Genomic DNA, 17,054 nt, shown 5'->3' on the forward strand with positions numbered 1-17,054 from the left:
CCTCTCCCTCTCCCTCTCCCTCTCTCCTTGGAAGTGCACTGACCAGCCATGCAAAAACTGGGACAAGTCGTGGCTAATGAGTCTCAGCATGTGACATCATCACCTTCCTTGAGTAGCTTTTTCTGCACAGCTCATCATTTCTGCCCATTTTAAACACATTCCAACCATCAAAATCATGCCAGGACACCTCATTTTTCTAACCCGAACCTGTGATGGTGAACTTTTTGGAGACTGAGCGCTCAAACTGTAACCCAAAACCCACTTATTTATCTCAAAGTGCCAACATTGCAATTAAACCTGAGGACAGCCAGTCCAAACATACATACATACATACATACATACATACGTACATATATATATTTAACATTGGCAACACACTGACCAGCCATGTAAAAGCTCGGATGAGTTGTGGCTAATGTGTTGCAGCTTGTGACATCATCACCTGGCACCACTACTCCTTTCCGAACATGCGCATGGCCCCTATGTGCACTCTTATCCAATTCTCGGCTGCTGAGGCGATTCTGGGGTTACTTGACTCGCAAGCCAACAGAGAGGGCTCTGCATGCCCGCTGTGGCACACATGCCATAGGTTCGCCACCACTGCCCTAGTTTATATATGATAAGAGCATAGATTGCTAAAGCTAGGCTATGCCTATCCAGATAGGGACAAAGTTGGACCACCAGCAAAAGCAGCTGAATGTACCTATGCCTCAAGTGACAAAGATGGATCAAGGAGCACACCCAAACTCCAAGCCAGCTCCCTCAAGAGGAGTTCAACTCATCCAGAACAGGTTGAGTACTGGATCCAGTCAGAGCAACCATCCACAGACAGCATCTCTGTTGTGAATTGAGCGTCAATGTATTAACTTTCTTGCAGGTCACTGTTGCAGACAGACATGGATTTAGCACAGCCACAACCTCACCCACTGAAGACAAAAAGGAGAAATAAAGCTACATGTCATCAGCATACTGACTCGAACAAATTCCAAAACACTGGATGACCATACTCTGCGATATCATTTAGAGTCTGAAGGCTATATGAATAGGGAAGACTGACCCCTGAGGAACCCCATGCTGGGGAGTCCATGGGTCTAAGCAACCTTCTGTAAGCACCATCTTCTGGATCTTACCCTCTAAGTAGGACTGGAACCACTGCACTGCGGTGTGCCGTACTCCCAACTCACTCCCCACAGAAAGATACAATTGTTGATGGTATCTAAAACCACTGAAACATCCAGTGGGGGGGTTACACTGCCCGTTTTTTTCTGGCATAGATAATTGTACAGGGTGACAAAAGCTGTTCCTCTAACCCTAAACCATGGCTGAAAAGCATCTACATACTCAATCACATCTGATAGTGCAAGGAACTGGTTGGCCACCATCTGCTGTAGAACCTTGCTCAAGAAGAAAGTTTCAGCACAGGTCTAAAGATATTGTATTTCCAGAAAGAATATTTTTCAGGAATGGCCTCACTATTACCTCTTTAAGGCAGCATGCAGCCACTCCTTCCTGCAAAGAGACATTTGTTACTCCCTGGATCAGCTCATCATTTCCTCCTCGCTAGTCTGGAGGAAGAGAATATTCCCCCACCACAGATATGAATTTCTTACTGTGCATCGATGAAGCCAGGAGATGCCTAGTCCAATCTGTCCAATCTTCAGTTTACTTCAGTTGCAAGGGAACCAGTGCCATCAAATCCTGCATGTGTGAATTTCCTTGCTTCATTCTCATGAAGGAAATAGAGTGTGAGTCACAAATACTTGCATCTATAACCACATAAAGTTCTCAAGGCCAGAACAGCTCTACAAAGAGTTACTAAAACAAGGGGGTGCAGCTTCAAGTGCATTTACTTGTGTTGTGAAACGTCAGTGCCCATCTGAATATGTGGCAGCAGTGGTGGCCTGTGGGTTGGGACAGTAGCAGTGCCATAAGCCTTACAAAAGTATCAACAAAAGCACTGTTGTTGACATCAGGATTGTGGAAACGATAGCGTACCATTTCATTTCATATATTTTTCCCTTGCAGACTGACTGAAGCACTTGTACGAACTGTGCAGTTCCATCGCTCTGTAATTCAAACTTATAAAAGATTGGTGTAGGAGGTTCAATGTCTATTGCTATTTGGATATATTCTTGCAGCCCATGTGGAGAAGTCCATGGACTACACTCCATTCACAGTGTGGCTACTGTAGATGATAATGTGTCAGAATTGTACCAGGCTGACCAGACTTTGCTTCTATATCATTTCTGATTCACAACATGAATCCTTGAATAGTTAGATAGATACACATGAGTGAAAATTGTGATATTAACTGAAGCATCAGTGACAGACAGTAGTGAAAATTGAGTCAATGTGAATGTGCCCATATTAAAGTTCTCCAGAAAGGTTTCCTGCATAAGTGATAACAGGGAGACTAAACCTGCAGGTCATGAAAGGTGTCTGTGATATGTTCCTTTCTTGCAAGTCTTTCCGGCTATTGGACGCATGGACATAATTCAAGGCACCATAGTTTATTTCTGCTTTGGGGAGAAATCCCACTGTAAGTATGCACTGCAAGTGGTATATCGTTCACCTCTTGGGATAAAACGTGGGGCATTAATGAGTGCTGTAATGGTTTTATTAGGTCTCCAAATCTTGGAACATTATTTCTATTGATTTTATAATGAGAGCTCATAAGACAATAGGAATTGCTAAGTTTCTCAGACCTCCATACCTTCTATTTCAGTCTCATATAGTGTGCATCAACACAATAAGGGAAACTAGCAAAGAAGTAACTCTATTTTACAGTTCCAACCATTACAATCTTGTAAAAATACTTAAGTCTGGTAAATACAGACCTTTTAAAGTTTTATTTCTCAATATATCAGAATTACTAGAAACTGAATGATCCACAGAAAGTTTAGTCTTTGAGATCTTAAGAAAGATACACACCTATGATTAACAACAATGAACAATTCACAGCTATTCTTTAAGCTATATTTTGAGTGATTTTTCTACATGAAAGATATTGACTATTTTTTAAATACAGAACTTGTACTGCAGCCTATGCCAGCTCTTAAGAAAGTAACAGAAAGAAAGAAAAACTTCTACTTCAGAAAAAAAGTACCGATCCTTGGCGAACTTATATTCTTTCTGAAAAATTTGGAAATGAACGCTTTTGTTCATTTATTTTTGTTTATACACAGCACAAAGAAAAAGAAATTCTCAATCCAGCGAAAAATAAATTATATCCTGTGATCTTAGCCAAACACATACGTGGGAATAAGCAATATTGAGCTTCGTAGGAGCTACCTCTGAGTAAACATGACTCCATATCCTATTGAAATATAATAAATTGGGCCTGCATAACTGAATGACCACCTTCTTCTATATCTTTTCGCATGTTCAGATCAGTCCCTTCTCCAAATACCAAAAGTTGGAAAAATACCGAGATGCATTTGCAAAACAGTGCGTCTTCTCTGTGGTGGCACCCCAACTTTAAGGCTATGACTGGTGCCAACTTAATGAATTAAAAATAAATATAAATAAATTAGCTGGATCAAGGAAACAATAGACTTAATAACTATGCTGTGTAACTAATTTAGAGTTATTTATGCCTTAATAACTTCAAAGAAAACCTGTAATCCAACAAATTTGCAGCTTGAGCACGCTAGAATTCTTCTCTTTCTATCTGAAATTGCTGGATTGGGGGCATCCATGCAGGAACACAATCTATGTGACCTAGCCAAATTCTAACTAAAATCAGTATGGTTGGATCCAGACTGTCATAGCGCAGACCCACTGAAAGCCATGGTATTTGAGTTTAACTAAACTTAGTTTTTCTAAACATAGAAAAACATCTAAGCATAGACAGGTCTGCACAATGGCTACTGATTCAGTTTAACCAGCCTCCAGCCATGCATTGTGCCTGGCCAGATGTTTGACAATTTCTGTTTTATTGTCCTACACAGACAGAAAGAATGAGAGCCTTTAGTAAGCCACCAGATATGGCAAACAATCCACAAGCTCTATAGTGCTGCTATAGGGAGAATGTGCATTAAATGTTCAAGTATGGCATAAATTCAGATGTGAATTCAAAGAGGGAGCCATGCTTCTTGTGAAACATGAGAGTAATGAAACAAATGGACTGCTACAGCATCTGAAAGCAATTAGCAAGGATGGCATGGTTTCACACTTTTCAAAAAGGCAGTCAAAATTACAAAGGAGAAAGGAACCAAAATGATCATCAGAAAGCAGACAAAGTATGAATTAGGTGGAAAATGAGTCTAGACATTCTAATAGGAAGAAAATTACAGATCAGGAGCAGTGCTAACTCAATAGGTGCAAAAAGAAAGGGCAGATGGTTTGCTATATTCTGTATGCAGCAAAATACAGACATAGAGTACGTCCTTCACTTTCCATGGTGTACTGCATCTCTGAATTTCTGGCACTGGAATCCTACTGTACATGCAAAAGAAAGAAGTAAGATGCGATATGTGTCTGGTCAAACTTGGTTGGTTACAGGTGGGCAGAAATAAACTCTAAATATGTCATCATATTTACATCTGTGTGAACTTACCTCATTCAGTTGATTATGAACCGGACCGTATTATAAACAAATGCCTCAATCCATCAGCATCACTATCTACATCACATTTCCATCCGAAAGCAGCCAAAGTTGCTGACTGCATGCTAATAGAGGATGCAATAATACCAAATGAAACCAGAAAACACAACAGCTTGAAAAATGAGCTAACTATAAAATGCAGCAATAAACTTATCAACAATCATTCAGTTCAGAACTTAACAATCAAGTCAGTTAATAAACACAGAATTCATAAATAGACTGAACAAATTAGGGGATGATAAAATACAATTCATAGTTTAACCAAAATTACACACTGCTACCTCACTCCAGCATCCATTTAGCCGTAACTTTACAAGAGACAAATCACTCTAGAATCAACAAAGCTAAACTAAACAGAACCAATTAATACAGGAAGTATACACAATTCATAGATTTACAGAACCTATAAGCTGTGTGTTGAAACAAAAGAAAATTCAGCATGCTCAAATTGCGGATTTAATGGGCCAGACCTTTACTTTGAAGGCCTAAGGCATGTATTCATCAGTACAATCACCATATGTTATATATCTGTCTTTGATAAGTGCATTTATTACATTTGTATCCTACCTTTCTTCAGAGATATCAGTGTGGAAAACTACTGTCACAACCAGTGAAGTAGGCTAGCATGAAATATAAACTCTGTAGAAGTAAATTGCTTAGACATTCAATGAACATGTAAGCAGGTGTGTATCAGTTTGGGCATGCCTGTGATATCCATGTATTCAGGAAGTTGCTGTACACATGTTCATTGATTTGCGAGCTTCTTATCTTTTATTTAAACTTTCCTGGAAACCATTTGTTCAGTGGCATAAGCGCTCTGTGATTCCTGACCTGTCACCAGGCAGCTCTTTTGGATTGTATCTGACAGCATGGCAGATGGCATGTATATGCATCAATAGGCGTTTTTAAAAACCTCTGAGAGTATGATAGAAAGAACTTTGTTTTCCTCTTTTCAAGTGGCTGATTTCCTAAAAGACATGTGGATATAGAAGTGACATGATTTGAGACACATTTTGTCAGCTATTATCAGTTATATTAATTTTCTCAGCAAGAGGCAACTGGTTTTAAAGCCAATTTATTAACTTTCCTCTATTTTTGTTGGGGGGGGGATTACTTTAATCTTCCATGAGGTTTCCTAAACAATGTCATTGGCAATTTAGGTATGTTGTCCTAGAGTCTTGGAGATCAAAAGATCTCAGTTCTCGAGCTAATTAACACTTTGCAACAAATCTCAGCTCTTTTCCTCCGTGGAAGGAGGACAAAAGAATAAAACTAGAACTCAAACTCATACAATGCAAATGTTGTGTTCAAGGGCTAGTTTGCACATTTTTATTTGTATATGTATTAGTTTGCACACGTGACAACACACACATTTGCATTTGCTTACATTCCTGTGGAGAGGATAAGCTACATAATTAGAATAAGCACGTCCACCGTTAACGATTATTGTTACAAACAAGTTGAAGCCCAGTTCTGGAGGCCAGAAAGAATCATTTCAAATGCTTACTATGACAGGGAGGTGTGCAGATAAGAATGTTCAGATAACTGCCTATAGCAAGGTGCTTTTTACATTCTATCAAGTCCTTAGTGCATTCTTGTGAAGAAAGACAATTTCAAAGCATGAGGCCATTGTACTGTGGGACCGGAAAAAAGAGGATAATGTATTGCTATTCTCTTGTGCTGAAGATAAACGTTGGCAAGCGAGGAAGTCCTCTCAGCCAGAGATTTAATCATTACACAAACAGTTTATGTTACAATAAATGTGTTCGTCCTTAAGATGCCACACTATTGGTTCTATATTTATTGCGATGAACCAGCAAGACTACTCTTTCAGAATTCATTGCACATATGCGATGGATTGCAAGCCTACAGTTCAGTGTTGACAACTCAGGGTGCAATCATATGTAACTTGACATAAAAAAGGCCTGTGCCTCCCAGCGTTCCCCATTCTGGAATTGTAGGCCTCTTAGTGTCTCTTTTTTCCTGCCTAATTTTACCTAGGCCTTTGGCTCTAGAGTATATTTGTTCCCAACCCTATTTGAAATGGCAGTGATGAGTCTTCCTAACAAACTATGAAAACCCAAAGAAGTTTAATTCCTCTTCAGTCTAGCTCTACTTTGGGTCTATGCAAAATCAATTTTATATTCATGGTAAAATAGAGCTAAACCAGGTAATGGTTAATATTGACATTCAGCAGATTGCATGTTCTGAAATAAAGATTAATTTTACATTCTCCAAATGAAAAACAAAACATTGAGAAATTAGCTTGGTTTTACTTTTTATTTTCAGAAGTGTGCACTTTTTAAATTATTTTTGCTATCCCACTGAGATTTTAATTGAAGATGTTGAGATTGTTTGTTGGGTTAAAGAGTGTTTTGAAAATCTCAAATGGTTAATTAATAGGGCTGCAATTTTTTACCTGTTAAGCTAACCTGCATTATCTTTCACTTAAAGGGAGATCTGTAATACATTAGTTCTCATACTAGTAGCACAGCAGCAGACTTGATTACTATGTATTGCCTTTTATTGATCTCTACTCTAGCAAGGCATCTGAATATTTTTTTGTGGTTATTTCCACCAAAACATTGTATCATGGTTGTTCTATATTTTAATTAGGTAAACTATATCTGTACTAGAGATTATTGTGCACATTTCTCCTAAAGCGTGAATTTTACACATTGTTTACAAGCAGTTTCCCTAATATAATCTATTTTAATATCATTTCCTTCCATTTGAACCTTTCTGTGTACATTTTTGGTTGCAGGACTCCATTGCAAAATGTGGAGAAATGTCAGTTTTGAGGATGAACTAAAGCCCAGAGTGGTTCAAAGGTGCAACTTTGCATAAATTCCTATGTTAAATGCTGATTGAACTAATTTCACCTCTATTCCTAAACTACACACCTGCGTATGAGAGGTTTGAGTACTACCATCTACAGAAGTGGGTGCATGTAGATACATTCAGTTTAAATGTACTGGGAAGTGCATTTAAACCTGGAATAGAAGAAACCTGGAATAGCATGAAAACTAGAGGAGTTTAGAAAAGAAAATGACAATCTGTAAGTTACTGTGATTTAACGATATGAATAGCAATCCTCAGTGCAGGCATGGAAGACAGGAGCAGGGTGTGGCCAAGCGTATTGTGGAGGCCAGGGAGCATGTGACATGCACACTTGGTGTGGGTGAAGGAGTATTAAGTGGGCTTTTCAGCTAGTTCTAGAATTCCATGTTAAAGTATGCATCTGTATGCACAAAGACACACCAATAAGTCAGAGCCAATTAGAAGACAAATAAGAATTGTTTTGTCATGCTGGGAATGCTCCTTTGAAATGGTCATTTATTTTTACTTATTTTAATTATACGCTTTTAACAAAAGAAAGGGAGTCAGATCTTTTCTCCATTGCCCAAACTTGCAAATGAGCACACCAAAAATGTGCACATCACCTCAAAATGTTTATTTTCACAATTTAGCCTATGGAGAAAATGAGCATTTTTGGTCAGTGATGTTTTGTTTTCCATATTTTTCTAAAAATAAATTATATAGAATCTGAAAATAAAACAGACAGACAAACAAACAGACTCCCCCCCCCCCGCAAAAAAACAGTCTGCACTTCCACTGCAGAATTTGAAGGTTGGATTAATAGAAATGTAATTCATTTGAATCCATTATCATGCTGAATCCAACATCCTAATTTCAATGCATATATACCACCCCTCTCTCCCCTTCCTTCCCTCCCTCTACCTGTACCTCTACCTCTACCATCTCATTACCTAGCTTTACCTATACCTATGGGTTTTTAAGAACTTTACATAAACTTCAACAAAAGCACAACAAATTTACAAATATATATCCATTAACAGATGGCATTTATATATACTACGCTTTTAAATGTTAAAAGCATAAGTTCTTCAATACATAAGGTGAACATTTAAACTTCCAGTGTTTTAATATCATTTTTAGCTATTAAAAGGGCATGGGAAATCCATTTCAGCTGATTGTACATTAACTTCCAGAAGCAGGTAGGTGATTTACAAGAGCACTGAGGTTGGTAAATATTAAGGAGTATTCCATTACAGAATTTAGCAATATAATGACCCCCTCCCCAGAAGTGACAGCTACTGGACATTGCCAAAATACATAAGCACTAGCTGTTTTACAGCCCCAGCAATTAGCCTACTTAGAAAAGTCTTGTATGGTATCAGAACTACATTTGACCTGGCGGAATATAAGTTATAACTCACATCACTAACTGGTGCTGGACAATTCCCTTGTCCTTGTTGTTCCAGTCCAGATAAGCCACAGACATTGTTCACTGAAAAACAGTAAGACACACACAACTGTAGTTTTACAGCAAAACTCTGGAGAAGTCAGGCAGAAATCTGGTGCTGTCTGGGTTAGATGGGATTTGTTTTTCTACAAGGTAACAGGTAAGGGAAGGCTGCTTGGGACTCTGGAGTCAAAGTGCATGTTACATGAGGGTCAAGTTTCCACTTCTTCATTCCATACCACTTTACAGCATTGGGATACTGTGGTCACGTATGTGGTTGTATTAGCATCAAGCAGTTTACCCACCAGGATATATGGAATCCCAAACAACCTTATTCTGACTAAGGATGCTTTAGATTAGAGCCTTAATGGGATTTTCTGTTTGTTTGCTTGCTTTGCATTGTTTAGACAATTCCATTAATAGTTTAGGGACTGAAATGGGTTAGGTATTAATTGCATTAAAAAAGTTTGACTTTCATTTGGAGGAGCTGCACCTGGCAGATATAACTCAATAGATGACTAAGCTGACTACACTTAAAACATTTCAGGTTGGGTATGACAATAATATAAATACAAGACTACTCTACAAATTATTCCACATTTTGATCTAGCAGCCCTAGCAACATGTAAATAATATCCCTGTCAAGTAATGGAATGACAGACTCCACCATTAGATATGAATGCATTATAAATTAGCTCCTGTTCTCAAATAATGTAAAGAAAACCTGCTTGGAAACCCAAATGTAACATGATCAGGAATGCAGGAATGGTCCAGATGGTTGACATGATTGCATCTGAGTGCCCTCTTCCCTTGAGCACAGCCCAGCCAATTCCTTGGTACACACTGAGTTGAGGGCACTGAAGCAAGGTGGGAAATAGCTAGAGTGCAGGCAGAATGCGAGTCTGATCAAACATAAGTTGGAGCTCATTATCAAGGCTACCCTGTGGTGGGAGGGTAGCATAGAGTCAGTTCTTTTCAGCAGCATTGCCTCATTGGGTCAGGTTATCTGAAAGAATGCTTTATCCCATATATATCTGCCTGGACCTGAAGGTCATTTTCAGTGGACCTTCTCCTGGAACCCCCTCCAAAGGAAGTAAGGATGGCGGCTACCAGGAGAAGGGCCTTTTCCGTTGTAGCACCCTGGCTATGAAATGTGCTCCCTGAAGAGATGTGCCTGATGCCTACTTGGTATTCTTTTCAGCACCAGGTGAAAACCTTTTTATTTTTCCAAAATTTTAACAGTTAAATTTTTAGCTTTAGTGTTAATATTGGATTTTATCCTATACTGGTGCTATACCTCTGTGCAGACTTGTTTTAAATTGGGTTGGCTTTATTGTCTGCTTTTTCCTCTCATTCTTGTTTCTCTGTTTTTAACTTTTGCCAAATGTTGAGAGACCATTATCTATAAAAATGAAATAAATAGATAAATATTTTATTTTATTTTATTTTATTTTGAGAGAAGGTTATTTTCCCATTTAAAAGGTTGTTCAGATTCAGGAATGGAAATAAGGTGAAAAACCCTCAAGGGAGAATTTAGAAACCCCCAACTAACTCATGTTTAACTCAACTAATTCCATGTTTATCCATCCCTAACATTAAGCATAGTACAACAGCTATCTCAGGTAAACAATGACCAGAATATTTAACAGAAGCAAGGATCTGGGAAACAGAATTGTGTGTGGCATGTAACCTAGTCCCCATACAATAACATTCATTAATTTTTCCCTAATCCGTACATTTACCTATAGCCCACGTTCAAACATGAAAAAACAAAATAACCCAGGAGTTCATTGCAAAAGTTGGGGCTGGGTGTGAATCTTGATGTGGCATCTGCAGCTTGGTGCCTCCTCCCCGACATTATCACTGGAAACCAACAAGCCGTCATCACTTTTTACATCTTTTGACAACATTGAATTGTGCCTGCAAGCATAGCAGCCATTCCAGGGAGGCTGAAAATTTTCATACAAATATGTGCAGATCTACTAGATGACTTTAAATATAGGGAAACTGATGATAACTTGGTATTGCTTGGATGAAATTTACTAACATAGATGCTTCTTCTGGGGAGATTAAGCTTTCCAAATTTTAAATAGATAAATGTCTAATTCTTGAAAAAAATCACCTTTTAATTTATATATTTTCCAAAAAGAGACAATGTATAGCATGGAACCCCCTTGAGAAACATGTAAAATGTCAGCCTCATAGGTTCAGGGCTTAGAGCAATGCCTGTGTCAAACCCTGGAGGGCTGCTGTCAGTTCAGAGAACATTGCATTGAGGATACCGATGGACTGACATTTTATAAGTGCCATGTTCTTAATGCTTATTTCATTCAAACCTGAATCAAAAGATTTTTAAAGGAATGAGTCCAATGGAAAAAAAAGTCTTCAGAACATATCATTCTTATAATGATCATGCAAATATCCTAAGGCCTCATCTTAAAGAATAACTTTAAAAGCATCAGTTCCATTCTCATCTCCATAGAATATGCTGCATTCTTTAAAACGTTGCTGGCACTCATTAATCACTCAGTCTCTTTTACAAAGATGACAGTGACTGGCAATTGGAGGTTGTTTTCAATTTGATGCAATTTCTGCCCAAGCCAAGATGAACAGCCATGCTTTAATCAATCATAATACATAATAGCAGTCTCTCATTGTTAAGGGAGGCTTTTACTTAAAAGGATAGCTGATTTCTCAGAGCGTACAAGTTTAGAACAAGAAAGCATTCTTTGTATGCTACAGAGCTACAATCTGAAAATAGCATATGTCACAGACCTCCTGGGACTGCAGCCCTGCAGGTGGAAATTCCGCAACACCAAATACTCCAGGTATATGAAAAATTCAGGTATCTAGTTGGGTGGCCCGATGTCCTCAAGCACAAACAACTAGAGCATGGGTTGTCAAACTGTGGCCCATGGGCCGGATCCAGTCTGCCATGCCCATTTATTCAGCCTGCCTCAGGCTCGCCGCACCTGTACCCACACCCACTGCTGCTTTGCTGCGTGCACGGCAAGGCAGCAGCTTGCTTGCTCGGATATCATTTTGGACTTGCTCGGAGAAAATCATCTCTGAGCAAGAAAGCCGCAGCCTCACCATGCACCTGCCCGCACTGCTGGCGCCTCACCACGCGTGCTGTGAGGCAGCAGCTTGCTTGCTCGGAGATCATTTTGGACTCACTTGGAGATGAAATCATCTCTAAGGGAGCAAGCCACTGCCTCGCCATGCACACCCGCTGCCACCTCTCCACACACACCCACCGTCGCCGCCTTTCACTGGCTCCCTGTTGAAAAAGTTTGAGGAGCCCTGAACTAGAGCTTCAAGAAGAAGGATACATTAGAAATCCTTTCCTGCTGTGCTAGCTTGGTATGTGCAGGGATATTTTGCATGTGGTATTTTGCATGATAAGCTCTATCTCTCTGTTTTACACACACACATCACATACACACTAGAGTATTCATCCAAGCAAATGTGCCATTGTGTTCCTCTGAGACAATGTAGAGGATGCAAGTATTATTCCCAATGCTGTGGAGAGGCAAGGCATGGGTGAAGGCCAACGTCCAGATGCATGTGCCCGATGCAGTCCTGGCCAGCAAAGAAAGGTAACAGGGGGATGGTCTTTAATATGGATTCCCTCTGCTGTCATGAACCTACCTCTATACCGCAATCATCAAAGATCACCAAATCGCTCTATTTTACTTTCTCCCATATTTATTTATTTATTTAAAACATTTCTATGCCGCCCCATCACAATAAGCCTCAGGGCGGCTCACAACATCAATATTCAAGTCTTTACATTCCAAGTTCTTCCTTTCGTTCCCCAGAAATCAATGGTATCATTTTTTAAAAAGATTAAGATTAAAAAGGAGAAAGAGGAGGAAGTGAAGGAGAACTGGAGTTCAATTCTAGTCCATTTGCACCAGCCAAATTCAATTAGTAAAGCTATTCCTAACATGGAGGAGGAGGAGAGGCAGCAGCAGCAGCAGCTGTATCTGACTGGTTTGAAAAGAAGAATCCCATCAGGGAAAAGAGGATGCAGCTCTAATTCATCTCCATGAGGAATTCAAAGCCAAGATTTTAAGAGCTAAATACTGAAAGCCCTCAGGGTAGATTGACAAATCCATCTATTTTGTTTTCTCCCACAGTCATTAATCACACATGCACACAACTGCAAGTTAGTTTCCATAATAAATGTTTGGATAGCTGGGAAACCACACTTGAACTCCCACCTTGCTTCACAGCTACCTTTTTTCTGAAGGTTGTAGAAGTTACCTCAGATAAAGTAATGAAGATGTTCCAGGAGCAGGCAGGCGAGGCAACTGGGGACACCAGGATAGGAAGGATCCTCGTGACACTCCAGCTACGTTCCTTCTCCATCCAAATTACCACAATTAGAGAATGAAAGCAGCTATCCTGGTGACTTGCAAGTAGGAAGGAACATAAAGGTACCCCATGGATTTACAGAATTAAAAATACATTAGAATATATCATTACATACTTTAAAATACATTATAATAATGTATTTAGAAAACCCAGAGTCCCCCTGACAGCATAATTAACAAATACACTAGGAAGCATAATCACTGGATGAAGAGAAAGGTATTCAGTTGGTGCCTAGGCTTTTCATTGCCAAAAAAAAAAAAAAAAAAAAAAGGAATGGAAAAATAAACCTCACTCAATCCCTAATTTCAGCCAGTGCCATGCATTTTGTTGTGTATTCCGAACAGGGACCAATTGCACCACATGGGGCTCCCGTTGGTGCTTTTGTTTACAGATAGTGTGTAAAAATGCACCATCACATTCACTTCAAAATGATAGCATGCATGCCTTTTCAGCTTAATGATGATCCAGTATTAAAGTTCTCCTCAAGATTGGGGCCCAGATAAGGTGCATTTCTTTTAGTCCCTGAAGGCTAGTCTTAACTTTCTTTTTCAATCACTTGCTTAAGAGTACCACCTAAGACACAAAGATGCACGAGAGGAAAGTAATGCATCACTGAAAGTGATATGTGGCCAATTACTTTTTTAAAACAAAGTTTCTTAAAATAATGAGAACTCACTGTGACATTTCAGGGAAAGAACAACTATACTTGTCTATTTAATTATCCAGACTCAAAGAACATTGTAGCCTTAAAACCTTTCCTTTCACTAAAGTCAGATAAGTGGGTGATACGGTCACAATAAAGAATAGGTCTTCAGCAATGCTAAGAAACATTCACATTACTTCAGAAGCACATGGTGCTGTTTCGCTGCCTGAAGGTTCACCAGTCCAACATGAAGGATATTTTCTTGAAATTCTGTTCTTGCTGCAGTGCTACGCCAAAATCATCTCTCTTTCCTGAAAGTTTCCTTCCCCCACAAAAGAGGCATCTGTTTTTTTGAGCCATTCTCTGTTTCCCTTGAAATTATTTGGAATTTATTTTTCAAAGCAGTGCTTGAAATAGTTTTCCTTATGGCTGAGAAGAGGCCAAGAACAATTTGGATGTGATGTGTGTGTTTCCTTCTTTTATTCCTTCTTTTCCCATTGCTCTGCATTCTCTCCTTGAAAAAGGCCTGTGCAAAGCATTGCCTCATGAAGTCTTTCCTGGGCTTGACCGAAAAATGAGTAGGCATGTGTGAATCCACCAAACTCAAGCTCAGCAAAGGTCTCTTATCAAAAAGCTTGTTTCAGTTAGAATCTATATCAGATTACAACTTTTTTACCTGCATATTTTCCTCAAATCTTTGTATCAATTGTACGCATCTTTGAAACATATGCATTGTTGTTCTATTGATTAAAGTTCATTTTTGTGCATTTCTCAAAGTGCACGTTTTTTCATTCACATTTTTCAAATACATGCATGTTGTAAAGATGTTCTTAGAAATCCATAAATCATATTACATCTGAGTCTATGTTCAATTTAGAAAGTGTGAAGTGGGTAAATCCTGATTTTAAAAATAATAATTGTATGAAATGACTATCTTACGCATCTGTAATGATGAGCAACAAAAGCCTGGGCCCTTGGATAGACTGAAGACTGTCAAAAAATTGACAATACAATAAAAGATAGGATAGTTCTCTCACACACCCTTAAGCAACCTCATAACTAATGTGTGAGCAAAAAAAAAAAAAATTCCCATTCAGTTCTGAAAGCACTTTTTTTGCATTACATTGAAGGAAAACAGTTTCGAGTATTTGGAAAAATGTTCAGTGCAGCACTAGACTGGTATCCTTTGTGTAGTTGCAACGTGGGCCTTTATTGTTTGCATAGAATCAATGTGGTGCAGTAATTTGACTACGACAGCAGAGACTGAATTCTAGTTTCTTCTCTGCCATGAAGTTCACTGTGTGATTTTCAGTGCTACCAATATGATAGGCTAGTTAGGAGGATAAAACAGAAACAAGGACCTTGAATGCCACCTAGGGCTGCTTCAGTGATGGGTAGAGTCTAAATAAATACTTCATACAATATTTAAGGAGGAAATATACTGCATGACTGCATGTAGGAAGGGTTTTTGCTGAAATCAGGCAGAGGAGAAAGCCTTAGACTAGGATACTTCACAAAGTCATTTGGTGGTCAACATTATGGGTTCATAATCAAGAAAAACTAAGGTTGCACTGCCATGCCCTCTTACTTTGATGTAAATCCTATGGAACTTCACAAAACTTACCTTTAAGTCAACATTTATATAATTGCACCGTGCATTGCTATTTAGACATTTAAAATGCTAATGCAGCAATAATATGATCCATTCAGGATCTAGTGTGATAAGTTTTTGCAGAATGTCACTCTGTGAAGGGATATTAGGAAGGAGCTATGTAATGGATGCAATATCGGGAGGTAGCACTAGTTGGTGTGGCCTACTCCCAGCTCACAAGGTGAGTTACCCTTCCCCATTTTTATGCATGATAGAGCTTATTTAATATAATGCATGACTCCCAATCATTAATCATGTCTGTATCAATGGATAGACAAGTGAAACACTGGCTGTCCATATGCAAAAACTGCTACTTTAGAGTTATAGTTACTAGTGAAAGCATCTCTCATAGGATGGCACATTTCTCACTCCAGGTTCTCCTTCCTCTTTGGTCACTGCTCTATTTCCTAGCTTATGTTCAAATCTGTTACAAAAATATATTTCACAGCTTGGAAGTAGGGATATTCAAAATCCATGCGTATTTGTGCAAGAATCCACCATTTTCTTGAGATGTTGCTGGCAACACCAAACTCTGTTTTGCAATGAGTGGACGGCTTACAGTTATTATTGTTGCATGCCTTATCATTGTTTTTCTGCTAGTCTCCAGACCTCCAAGTGTAGCACTGAAATCTGCCATGGTGGGGATGACTGATTTCAACTGGATCACAGTGCATGTTTTTACAGCCCCTTGCCTCCTGGAAGCTGAGGAAGCTATCCAGCCAGCAACAGTAATTGCCTATGGAGGTTAACTTCACTCTCTTCAAGGGCTGGCAGGTAGAGGGGAGTAGAGCAAAGTGAGTCACTGTTTTAATTTGTTCTTTATTTTGCCCTCATTTCAAAAGGCATTCTGTTCTTTATCTGTGACAAGTTGTGGGTGAGCAAGCTTGGAGTCATAACTCAGGTCCTGTCCTATTGGAAGAAGGTGGGTAACTTCATTTACTTACTTTGTGCTATTTTAACCTTTTGCATTGTCCCAAAGGGTAGCTCTGTTGTTCAAAAGCTGTAGCCTTCTCCAAACAGGGTGCCTGTGCCTCAAAGATTTATAGAAAGACCTGAGTATCCCTGGCTCAGGCTGAATGGATATAAAAAAGATAGTTTTGGGGCAACCCGCCAATGCTCTGTGTCCTTCACTTGGAACCAGTGTCTTCTAATGGTCAAGAGTGCTGGACCAGGACCCAGTGTCAGGAGTCTGGGTTCTACTCTCCACGCAGCCATAGAGCACAGTGAATGAGTTTTGGCCAGTCATGGAATCTCAGCCTGACTTCACAGAGTGTTGTTGGGAGGACAAAATGAAAGGGTTCCCTGTGGGTTCCCTGAAAGAGGAAGAAAGCTGGGATAGAAATGCAATGTAATAAGAAGAATAATTATTTATAAATAAAAATAATAAAAATCCTCCCTCCTTCCCTCCGCCCCCCTGTGTGTGTGTGTGTGTGTGTGTGTGTGTGTGTGTGTAGTTTCAAAACCCCAACTTTGTATGTCAATTATTCATGTTCTATTTTGTGTTTTA

This window comes from Varanus komodoensis, unplaced genomic scaffold, assembly GCF_004798865.1.
Source record: "Varanus komodoensis strain SLA01 unplaced genomic scaffold, ASM479886v1 scaffold2, whole genome shotgun sequence".
Classification (NCBI taxonomy): Eukaryota; Metazoa; Chordata; class Lepidosauria; order Squamata; family Varanidae; genus Varanus; species Varanus komodoensis.